The sequence below is a fragment of the Zootoca vivipara genome, chromosome 7 (genome assembly GCF_965207765.1).
Source record: "Zootoca vivipara chromosome 7, rZooViv2.hap1.1, whole genome shotgun sequence".
Classification (NCBI taxonomy): domain Eukaryota; kingdom Metazoa; phylum Chordata; class Lepidosauria; order Squamata; family Lacertidae; genus Zootoca; species Zootoca vivipara.
Genome location: NC_142590.1, coordinates 18,417,030 through 18,429,166, shown reverse-complemented (window position 1 = coordinate 18,429,166; position 12,137 = coordinate 18,417,030). Strand labels below are relative to the sequence as shown.

At 44.4% G+C, this 12,137-nt stretch overlaps 1 long non-coding RNA gene across 5 annotated transcripts in view; it reads right to left on the bottom strand.

The window, feature by feature from the left end:
• Window positions 1-4,213: 4,213 nt before the first annotated feature.
• LOC132592427 (uncharacterized) overlaps window positions 4,214-12,137 on the bottom strand; it is a 137,033-nt gene continuing 129,109 nt past the window's right edge. For 4 of the 5 annotated variants that reach the window (XR_015950959.1, XR_015950961.1, XR_009557870.2 and 1 more), the window contains exon 4: window positions 4,214-4,423. This is a non-coding gene — a long non-coding RNA (uncharacterized LOC132592427). Of the gene's footprint in view, window positions 4,424-8,858; window positions 9,014-10,139; window positions 10,231-12,137 lie in introns of all 5 variants that reach the window. The other variant, XR_015950958.1, reaches the window with a different exon arrangement.

Genomic DNA, 12,137 nt, shown 5'->3' with positions numbered 1-12,137 from the left:
CCCGTTCTATGCTGGGTTTTTTGGCACTTTGGCAGGCTATGTCGGTGCTGCGTGTTAGTTCCAGCGAAGGTATTATTCGTCATTTATTTCTGTTCTCTTCACCCCCCCCCCAAAAAAGTGCAGGAGCTTTGGGGCATCCCGCCCAAAAGCAAAGCAAATTTGCACCCCCCAAAAAACCCTCCAAAACTTTGGTCAGCAGCTCCCCCCAAAAAGCTCAACAACTCTGGGCACTTTGTGATAAATAAGGGGTTTTTGGTTTGGTTTGGTTTAATAATTAGTTTTTGGTTTATTAAAGACAGTTATATATTACAATTATACATTTTTGTTATTTAAACTATAAATATTGTGAAATTATGGTGTTTTTTTCTCGAAGTGACACACCACCCGAGTTATGCTCGCTTTTTTGGCGAATTTTGACACACCAAGCTCAAAAGGTTGCCCATCACTGCCTTAGGATGTCCCTATTTTCATTGGAGAAATGTTGGAGGGTATGGAGTTATCTGACCCCCAAGTCGTGTGAAGGCAATCCTGTACAGGGAAGTTTTTTTAAAAAACAAACTGTTTAATGGTTTATTATGTTTTTAATATATGTTGGAAGCTGCCCAGAGTGGCTGGGGCAACCCAGTAAGATGTGTGGGGTATAAATAGTAAAATTATCATTCTGGAATGGGATGTCCCTATTTTCATCAGAGAAATATTTGAGGATTTGGACTGATGCCAGACTGGCCAGTAGCCACATCTATGTCCGCTATGACAATTTGCACGCAGGTACAAAATACGGTAGTGTGCAAACACCACCACATGCTTAATGTGTGCACAGTTTGTGTACACAACAGCTGAGCTGTACAAATCAAGAAGGGTATACTCTTTCACATAGACTTGTAAATGTGCAGAGATATTTTGAACCTGTGTTCACTGTGAAGTGTGAGCAAGCCTCAGTTGTTTGCTACTAAAGGCCTTGTCTCTTTTCTTTAAAAAGAGGAATGCTTTGATGGTGTTTCCTGCTTGGCAGGGGGTAGGACTGGATGGCCCTTGTGGTCCCTGCCAACTCTATGATTCTATGATTCTAATAGGCAGCTCTTTTCTTTTCTTTAAAAATAGGCAGCTCATATCATTGGGAAAATATTGCCACACTACAGTAATTTGGGTTTAGAATATTAATCTTTGCAATATTTCTACAATGTGTGTTTGTGTGTGTGTGTGTGTGTGTGTAAAACAATTACTTGCAACAGCTTTGAATGGTTTGGGGGCAAGGAACTCCAATGGTAAACAAGCATCACACCCTGACACGAGCAAGGTAAGCCCAAGATTAAGAGATCTCTGACATTCAGATAATTATAGCTTGAGTTAAAGAACAATACTGCTCACTGCCGGCTGCCTACAGTGAATCCATCGATTGGGTTTCAGCTGTTTTAGATTGTACTCTAATTTACACATTGAATTTCAAGAGCTATAATACATTACAACCAATGCGAGACAGAAGAATCATTAAACTGACCAGATTAATAACCCTGCCCTGTGTGGCAAAGGAAGGTAATTGTGTGGTTCCCCTGCCTTAGCACAGCTGATATTGAAACCAATGGTGCAGTGAAATAAACAAACTGGATTATTTATTAAATAGTTCAAGATTCATAGACTAGCCTATCACTCGAATGGGAGTGAGTGTGTTGTTCTGAGGTACCTATGCACCTTTTTCATGTGCAAAAACATTGCTTTGTGCTCCCATTTCCACAGACAACTGGGAAATTCAGAGTAACCTTTATTCCTTTTGAGAAAGCAACCCTCCTGAGAAATTTCACTAATCTTATTGAAATTCATAGATTTCTCCTTGAAATTTGCAGATGTTCAGCTGTTACCATGTGTCCTTGCCTACCTACACATACCCTCAGGTGCTGCAATGGGTCAATGAGTTTGGCTGTTAACCACAAGGTTGGTTTGTTTGACCCACCCACACAGGGACATACTTGCCAAGTTCGTCTCTGAAAAATAAGGGACCGGACCAAAAGTAGCATACCAGAAGTAGCGCGGCGGCCATTTTGGAGCTGGGCGGAGCATGCTCAGAAGTGACTTTTGATGCTGCTGTGCCCAGTTCCAAAATGGCCGCCGCACCAGAAGTCGCGCTGCAGCCATTTTGGAACTGGGCATAGCAGCATCAAAAGTCGCTTCTGAGCATGCTCCGCCCAGTTCCAAAATGGCCACCGCGCCAGAATAAACCGGGGGGAAACAAAAAAATCCGTTTTTTCAGCTGGGGACAGCTGGAAAAGCGGGGGTTTCCTGGGGAAAATGGGAGACTTGGCAGCTATGCACAGGGACAGCTGTGGGCAGGATTCCTGCATTGCAGGGGGTTCGACAAATGACCCTCAGCGTCCCTTTCAATTCTATGATTCTATGTGTACACTCAAGGAATTCACACTAGGCGATTCAACAAAATTCACAGCATGCCATGGCAAAAGTCAAGTTTTCTTAGAGGGAAAATTAGCAACAAGACAGTAGGTTTTGGTATAGGATTACAAAAATAGAGTACGGTTATATATTTAAATATACAATATATTTAAAGCAGTATCACACTACTTTAAGCAGTCATGGCTTTCCTCAAAGAATCCTGTATTTTGTTAGGGCTGCTGAGAGTGGTTAGGAGACCTCTGTTGCTCGGGCAGGCACATTATGTGACCCGTGAGAGCAGCAACAACAGTGACGGAATAAAATCAGGCCAAATCTTTGTTGACAGCAACAGGCAGGACAAGGGTTGGCATGGCATTGGGTCCCAGGATCAGGTCATCATTCCACAAGCCCCATGTTGATGGAATGGATCTGCTGGGTTTGGACCACTCCAAACCAGCGCCAAGGAAGTCGGCTAGTGTTGAAGGCCTCAGTGGGTGACCAGGGTGCAGATTCCAAACAGGCAGATACCGAACCCACGCTTGGGTTTGCCATGGTCATTCCTCCCCTCAGACCCCTTATGGGCTCCCCCAAATTATGTTGATCCTGCCCAATGCCATTTCTGCCCTCACACAAACAATGTTCTTCCGCCTAACAAAGGAAGGCCATAATTTCACTGAGAGAAAGGCAAAAAAACCTAACCAAGTGCCAATCAGGTTGAGAGAGAAAAATTCATTTCCGGCTCTGTCAACCAGCGACCCAAAATTGCTCAGTGAAGGTTCTAACCTGACGATGGGCAGGCGGGAAACTCTCAGAGCAAAATGGCTGCGAGCACCAGGGGAAGCAGCCTTATATAGGCTTCCCCGTCCTCTCTGCAGCAAGGGCTCATGGGATAGCTTTTTCCCATGAGCCCATTGCAGAGAGAGGATACTGGGCAAAGCCTTGCCCAGTATTTTGCTGAAATATATGGGCCACAGTACCGCTGGTCAGTCGTCCCGTGCTTATTGGGAACAGAACGGGGCTTCCCCTCATGCAGCTACAATTACCAGGGTGTCCTGGGAAAAGGGACTGATTGCCAAACCACTCTGAAGACTGTGGCTCAGTTGTCTCCCCACTCCTCCCTGTGTTTCATAGCTCTCCCACTGTCAGTTGTTCACATCAGCATGGCTTCAATCATTTCCGTTTGTGTACACACCAGGAACCAATTGGTGTGAAGCTGGTTTGAGAAACCACGCATTCTGTAACAAAGTACAGAAGAAACATATGCATTTAGGATAACGCCACATGAACTTGGATTAAAAACCCAGCACTTGAAATTCAGTGTAAGAGTGTGGACAAAGCCAGAGTGCCAATAACAAATTACATGTGTTCCAGGGGGTTCCCCCAACCTGGCAGTTTACAGGGCTAAATCTGCTTACTTTCAGAAGTAAAATTATATCACATGCCAAACCACATTCCCACAGCCGTTCTCTGCATAAGTTTCCCAATTTCTGGGAATGATCGCTCCCTTATCAGTAGCAATAAACTTTGTTGTAGGCACCTGTCTGTCTCAAGATACAATAGAGTGCGACTCCGGGGGTGAAGTCAGACCACAGCGTAAGCAGCACTGAAGTGACTTTCCTGGGGCGCATACCTGGACAATGTGTATAGAGGTCCAGGGCTGCACAGATGACAAGATCCTCCTCTTAGACTCACTGATGTGGTCCAAAGGAAACCAGAGCAATACATCTGGCACCAGCTTGGCTGCAGGAGTTACCAGAAGGAGACATACAAGGTGCAATCCAATCATCTTATGGACTCCACTCTGAATTTGTGTAGGGTTTACTCTTGAGTCTTTTCTTAAACTTTTTTTCTTAAACTTTTATTAAACATTAAAAAAAAACTTCCACCTCTGCAGGAGTCCCATACGTGTCATCTCCAAAATCTTCCAGACATCTTCCCCTTCTGTGTAGCTCAGCCACAGAGTTTTAATCTTGCTGAATTCAAGGCACAGCTTCCCTTCCCACCTATCTGCAAGTGATCCTTGAGTTCCCTTCTCCGACAGCTGAAATGACAAAACAAGGCACCCTGGTGACAGTGACAACAGAGTGACAGACAGACAGCATGGCAGCGCAATTAGGTAGCTGATAAGAGAGAATAAATAAATACTATTGTTGACAAATAGCTGACATGAAAAGGCCAATACATGATGCATGATAAGATAGAACTCAAATAGTAGACTAGAGGCAATTCCCTTCTGGATCACTTGATGGAGGCAGGAAGCTGCAGAGATCCCCAGGTAAGATTTGCAAATAGCTACAATTGCAAAGGGAACAGCGAGCTCTTTGTTAGAGAGAAAGGAATTTCAGCTGCACACAGAGTGTCATAGGAGGCTGGAGTAAACCACCATGCAAATTTAGGACCAAATAAATTGGGCCAATATTTATTTTATTTTTTTAAAAATCTAGTATATATATGCCTGTTCTGGACCATAAAGAAGGCTGATCGCCGAAGAATTGATGCTTTTGAATTATGGTGCTGGAGGAGACTCTTGAGAGTCCCATGGACTGCAAGACGATCAAACCTATCCATTCTTAAGGAAATCAGCCCTGAGTGCTCCCTGGAAGGACAGATCGTGAAGCTGAGGCTCCAATACTTTGGCCACCTCATGAGAAGAGAAGAATCCTTGGAAAAGACCCTGATATTGGGAAAGATTGAGGGCACTAGGAGAAGGGGAAGACAGAGGACGAGATGGTTGGACAGTGTTCTCGAAGCTACGAACATGAGTTTGACCAAACTGTGGGAGGCAGTGCAAGACAGGAGTGCCTGGCGTGCTATGGTCCATGGGGTCACGAAGAGTCGGACACGACTAAACGACTAAACAACAATATGCCTGTTGTCTTTGTCCATGGAGTTTTCTTGGCAGGGATACTGGAGTGGCTTGCCGGTTCCTTCTCCAGGTGGATCACATTTGGTCAAAACATAACTTCTCTAAGTTATTTAAGCCCCTTTGCCACGACAAGGCAGTGATCCATGAAGGGGATCCATTCTGAAGGAAATCAGCCCCGAGTGCTCACTGGAAGGACAGGTCCTGAAGCGGAGGCTCCAATACTTTGGCCACCTCATGAGAAGAGAAGAATACCCTGATGTTGGGAAAGATTGAGGGCACAAGGAGAAGGGGACGACAGAGGACGAGATGGTTGGACAGTGTTCTCGAAGCTACAAACATGAGTTTGACCAAACAGCGGGAGGTAGTGGAAGACAGGAGTGCCTGGCGTGCTCTGGTCCATGGGGTCACGAAGAGTCGGACATGACTAAACGACTAAACAACAACAACAACAACAAAGTATATATATGGATCAGAGCATGTGGAAGCAGGGAAGACTTCCCTCTACCTCATGACCTTGATCCAGGAGCTATTTTTAGCAAAAGTAGATGGTGTGAAGTGATCCAATCATGGCTATCCTATGCCAAGTCTAGTTTGGCCTGAAACAGGGTTTCATAGCTGTCAAGTTCTCCCTTTTTTAAAGGGAAATTCCCCTATGCCGAATAGGATTCCTCTCGAGAAAAGGGAAAACGTGACAGCTATGCATGGTTTCAGTTTTACAATATTTTCTAGCAAAGCTGCTGCTATGCTCTGGAACTAACTGCACTCTGCATTCATTCATTCACTCATTCACCCATTCATTGATGCTGGCAAAATTATAATTAATAGGTGCTGCATTTCCCAAATGGAGCATTCACACAGGCTGACCCCACACTGCAGATATTTCACCACTGCTACTTCTTTTTCTTCCTCTTTTTAAAGGACAACTTTCCCACTCTAAGAATTTATCACATTCTTTGTAATTGCTTAGCTTCAACGAGAGGAGAATTGTATTTCTATGCTCCAGCAATAATATTATTTGCAGGAGGATTATATAAGCCATAAGTCTTTGTCAAAACCAATTACTGGAATTTTCAAGAAGCACTCCTAACTACTAGAGAAACTTCTGAAGCAAATGGAGGCACTAGATGCGTGCTGTTTAAAATTACCCTGTTGGGCTTCAGTCAATATTCAGGTAGTATGAGGACAATGGCACCACATAGGGATGAATGTTCTGCTTCCCTGGCTGGTTTCCCAACAGCCTGAAGAAATAGAGCCATTAATCTTCTTATTTAATTTTACAGGTGTCACCTATATCTAAGTTTCTGAGAATTATTTTCACCCGTTTTCTCTTCAAGAGAACAGGAACAGGAGATTTGGATGCAGAATACGAGACTGCCAAAGCCATTTTTGTTTGAGGTATTGCGTTTCTGGTCGCTTTACCAAGATTGGAAGAATTATTTTTCCTTCACAAATGGAAATCATGTGATTATGTACAAAATATACTTGCAGGATAGAGAGGTGGAAGAAAAAGCTCCCCCTCTCCCCTTACTACTACTTTACGAGCTCTCTAGGAGTGATAGATAGAAGCTTACCTAATAATACAATAATGAACAATATAATAATAAATAATACAGCTCCAGAGAAAAAAAACACTGGAAAATAAGGAGGTACAGAGGTGGCAGCTGCCATTTATTAAATTGGTTCCAAGCTTAGTACATAACACAAACTATTGGTCCACCTGCCATAGGGGAGAGTTTTAGGTAAGGGTTCCTCTCAGACCTACCTGGAGACACCAAGGATTGAATCTGGACCTTTTGGAATGCAGAACAGGTGCTCCACTATTGAGCTAATGGGAACAACATTCCATTTTTAGTATGGCCAGCAGCTAGATCAGGCATCCCCAAACTGCGGCCCTCTAGATGTTTTGGCCTACAACTCCCATGATCCCTAGCTAACAGGACCAGTGGTCAGGGATGATGGGAATTGTAGTCCAAAACATCTGGAGGGCCGAAGTTTGGGGATGCCTGAGCTAGATAATAGCATGATTGTATCTCCTGTTGGTACATGTCAGCAGGGAATTTTGAGTACGTTAGGAAATTTCACCCTTCATAAGCATTGAAAAACAAGTAAGCCCGGAACTGAAATAAGAATGTTACATACTCTGCTTATGCTCATGAGAGGACTGGGAAGAACTCATTTCAATTGAATTCTCTTTCCAGTGCAATACCAGCTCCAGGTGTTTAGAGACCCTCGGGCAAGACACCCCCCAGAACTCTCAAAATGTGAGGAATTGGACCTCCAATCAGGTGCCCCCACCCATTCTATGCAGTGCAGGATTTAGAGAGTTGCGGGAGGTTTCCCTACACAGGAGCTGAGAGGGTACAACATAACAATAATTTAAAAACCTATATTTATAAGGGTACCTACTCAAAGTTGGGAGGGATGCCAAACTTTGTCCTCTCTCAGGGCACCATCTTCCCAAAGTCCACCCCTGCCTCTATGGGCCCTGCACTGTCAGGGCAGGCCAGCAAGCATGCCACAGCATCTGCTGCCCCCCTCTTTTCCTGCCACCCCATGCTGAGTGTCCAAGCAAGTAAAACGCTATGTGGTGGCAGCTACTGCTGCTTCTCCATCTAGTAGATAGGACAACAGCCAGAGCTGCATGTGAGCGAAACTGGAAGCAGCATGGAAGCTGGAGACACGGGGACATGCTTGCTCTGCCCTAGAGGCCAGGGCTCCCCTCCATAGAGAAGCAAGACCTGTGGGGTGTTAACACCGTGAGCCCTTCCATCTTACGCTCAAGCTGTATACATGTGGAAATAAAACCATATATCCTGAAGACACCACAGTCTCTCCAAGGAAACCTAACCCTAAATGCAGACACCATGCGGAGATTGAGGTGGCATGTAACAGTACGTCCCCAGTGAAGGACTCTGTTTTTAAGCATAGATGAAGTCTAAGAAGGGTGTTGGCTATCACATAATCCCTCATTTCCCTTTTCTCCACAGGTCAAAGGTATTATCAGATAAAATGCCCTATGACTGTAGCTTGACTAACTCTACCGCCATTTCTACATCCCTTTATTAAGGCATCCTTCTATTTCCTTGCACATCTTCTTCAGCGAAATTGTCCCAACTTGAGCATCCCATAAACTAAGCCTTGATATTTAATAAATACTTGCTGCAATTTTCACTTTATATGTGGAATGGCTTGTTTGAATATCTCAAATGCGGAGGTATATAATATTAGCATACTGTATCTGAATGAGCCACTTTTCCTCTGCACCTAAAATTGTCCAGAGTAATGGTAAAAAGTAATTCTGAAGGTTATATTAAGTATAATGGGATGCAATCAGAGCACAACCACAAATCTTTTGAAGTTGTTATAAACTGTGGTGCAAACCACTTCCTCGCCAACAGTTTGCTGAGCATTTCAATGAGGCTGAGGGGCCCAAGCTATCTATTTCCATTCCATTCCATACATGGCAAACCTTATCATGCTGCAATACGCACTACCAAAATTCAGATATGAAAAAAAGAAGAATCTGGCACTTAAAAATCTAGGTGCTCTCCAGATACCTGCACCAATAAAAATACAATTGTAAAATAAATGCACAGCTATTCCTATTTACCTTTCTCCTTTCTACTTGTCTCTTGTAAAAACAACAACAACCCCTCTGTTCTTGTTTTGCCATTGGGGGAGTTGTCAGGGATGCCTTTTGAACATTTTGTTAGTGTGTCCACATGCACACTAGAATGATTCTGGTGTCTGGTCCCTTCCTCAGGCCTGTAAAAATAAAAATAAAATATTTTCACAAGAGAAGCTGCTCAAGAGAGCCAGCCTCCACCTCCTCAGGTTGCACAAGTTAACGGCAAACAGTACTTTGCTGTGAATTTAGCCCACACATATTGCCCAAGGAATATTATAGGTCTGCTTGAGGCTGTTCTTAGTAGCAGGCAGTCCAGACTTCCGCATCGGTGCCCAGGGGTGGGGCCAAGAGCGTGGCCAGTACTGGGATGAAGCCAGTTGACCAGGATGGCTGGCTGCACAGAAGCAGCTGCTCATGACTAGTCTGGTGCAGTCGAGATGTCTACTCCATACCAATGCATGAGTGTTCACATGTAGGAGCATAGCCAGCAGTGCCACCCTGCTCTGTGATAATTGTATGGCACGTACTTCATGCCATTCCCAATGAAGGGGTTAACCCCTCCTTCAATAAAGGCAGGGATTCTCCTTCTTCCAACCGCAAGGTTAGAATTTACCATAAAGGTAGGGTTACTCTTTACAGCAGTGAGCTGCTGGTAGCAGTTCCATCAGATGTGTGCAACACTTGGCATTTTCATTCATGGGCAGCAATGGTGGCTGGTGCCCATTTGGGTCTGGTCGGATAGAAAGCAGACAACACAATGAGGGGGCAGAGCCATCTATCTCAAGCTCGCTCTCACCCATATCCTCCTCCCTGCTGAGTTCTACAAGGGGTAACACTAAGACTAAGGAAGGGGAAGCTGATAGGCAGGGCCACCCCCTGGACTGGATGTCAGCAAGAAGGCGATTGCAGGTGGAGGGTTAGCTGAGGACAGACTGGGGTTGGTGGGACAGGGCTCCATTTATTCTAATGGACCAGCCCCTACGGATTTAGGAACTAGGGCTTCTCATCCAGGTAGCTGCACTGTTTGTTGCTCCCACTTCTTCCCAGCTCCAGTGATGAAACACAGGGTGATGCAAGCTTGTCCTCTCCCACAGCCTTTAGGTGTCAATGCTGGTGCAATGGGTGCTAAGAGTCATGGGGATGTGTCCCTCTTTGGAGTTGTGCCATGTAACAAATGGTGAGGTAGCAACTGGTTTGTTTGCCTCTACAGAACAAGATTATAATCATTGCCATTTTTATAGAAAAAGAGGTGCTGGAACTCACCATGAACACCTCCTTCATTCTCACAGAATAGCAATGGCGCCCACCTGAGAGGTGCCGGAACTGAGTTCCAGAGAGTTTCGGAGAGTTCCAGCTGGAAAAAAAGCCCTGATTATAATTATTACTGCAATACTCTTAGGTTATGTTACTGGAGCTAGAACCGTTTCCCCATGCTGACACGAGATTTGCCCTTCAATTGATCCAGCTCCAAAAGCAAGAAGACAGAACCAAAACAACGGCCCATTCTTCCTGAGAAAGAACACTTAATTTAACCCACCCTTACATCCAGTCTCCTGCCTCCTGGATGGCTGTGATAAATGTTTTTGCACAATATACACATTTGCTCAAATACGAAGAGTAACAGGGAAGCGATAAGGGGGTTTAAGATTAATGAAGTGTAATATAACCACTGCAAATTTAACTTGAACACCAAAAGTGGAAAAAATCCTGTTTTTAAGGCATATTACCCACTAGACTAGTTTGTCAAAGGAGGAAGGTTACAGAGGTGCCAACCACAATGTTCTCAGGATGACAAAATAAGACACTTAAGAGATTAGAAGAAATGATAAGCTTGTAATAACAGTACAGTCTGGATAGCCCAGGCAGTCTCTTCCAGACAGAAGATCTCTGGCGGTGTGACATAAACTAAATATAGGCACATGGAGCCAAGCTCTTTAGGAAGACAAAAGTGAGGGTGCTTGAAACCGAGATGGATTCAAGTCAATGGGAGTTCAGTCACCGACTTGAACAGGGAATGGATTACTTGACATAATGAATAGTTCCTTGCGTTTCTGTTCCAAAGAAAAATGCAGCAGAACACAAATCTCCTTGCGACAAATGAAATATTAAATACCAGCTCCTTAAGAGAATTGGCAAATAATACAGGGTCAGCACTAGGATACCCTCTAACATTCCTCAGACGAAAAGAGGGACATTTCTCACTCCTCTACGACTGACCCTCCTTGGCCCCCAATTTTTGTACCTCCCCAGAGTATTTCTTTTCAGAAGAAGGGATGGGCCACCAGCACTACACTAATGGAACACAACACACACACACACACACACACACACACACACACACACACAACCATCCGGATAAAACCCCTTAATCCCATTTTTTAAATTAAAAAAAATCAAAACTCCTTTCATTCCACTCTGCTCCTTTCTCCCTACCCAGGGTGCCCCTGCCTCAGAGGTGGCACATTGTGCGAGGCTGGGCCACAACAGCAGCAACCTCTCTTCCTCCTTGCCCACTCTCCAGCAGCTGCTACGAGCTGCCCAATGGAGGATGCTGGCAGCAGCGGCCATGGAGAAGCAACAGAATACTCCCTTACAGCTGCCACTGCTGCCGCTGCCACTGCTTAGGACAAGCGCCAGCTCAGCCTCCTCTCCAAGTTTAGCAGCGGAACTAGTGGGGGAAATAGGGACATTCCAGGATCAAATCAGAAGCAGGGAAGGCAAGCGTGGCAGGAAGATTCAAGGGCAATCAATTTTATTTTTGGGGGAATGATTCATGTTATTATGTACAGTAGCTGCATTGTTTTACATTTTCTGGATGTCTCACGATCATATTATAAAGTAGTCGTGTTCTGTGTTATGAATCAAGCACAACTAGGAGTTGCTTCTTTTTGTTTTCCAATACATTTCTTATCAATTAAAAAACAACAATGGTGCAGTGTGAGCACATTTTTATCCTGAAAGTGTGACCTAGAGAAAAAAGTTTGAGAACCACTGTTCTAAACTCTTGTGAGAACCTTAATTTTAATGCATTTTGATTGTTCTCTGTGGTGCTCTGATTTTTAGATTGTTGTAAGGTGCCCTTGTACTGGAGAAACGGTAGAAGAGAAAATTGAAAATATATAAATAAAATCCAGCCTGGAAAAACGTGTGGCAGTGACTATGCCAGTGTATTAGAAAACATGAAACTGCACAGGAGGGTTTTGCTGCTGCATTGTGCTAATAACTCACCTGTCAGCAGCTATTCCACCTGGCTTCAGCAGA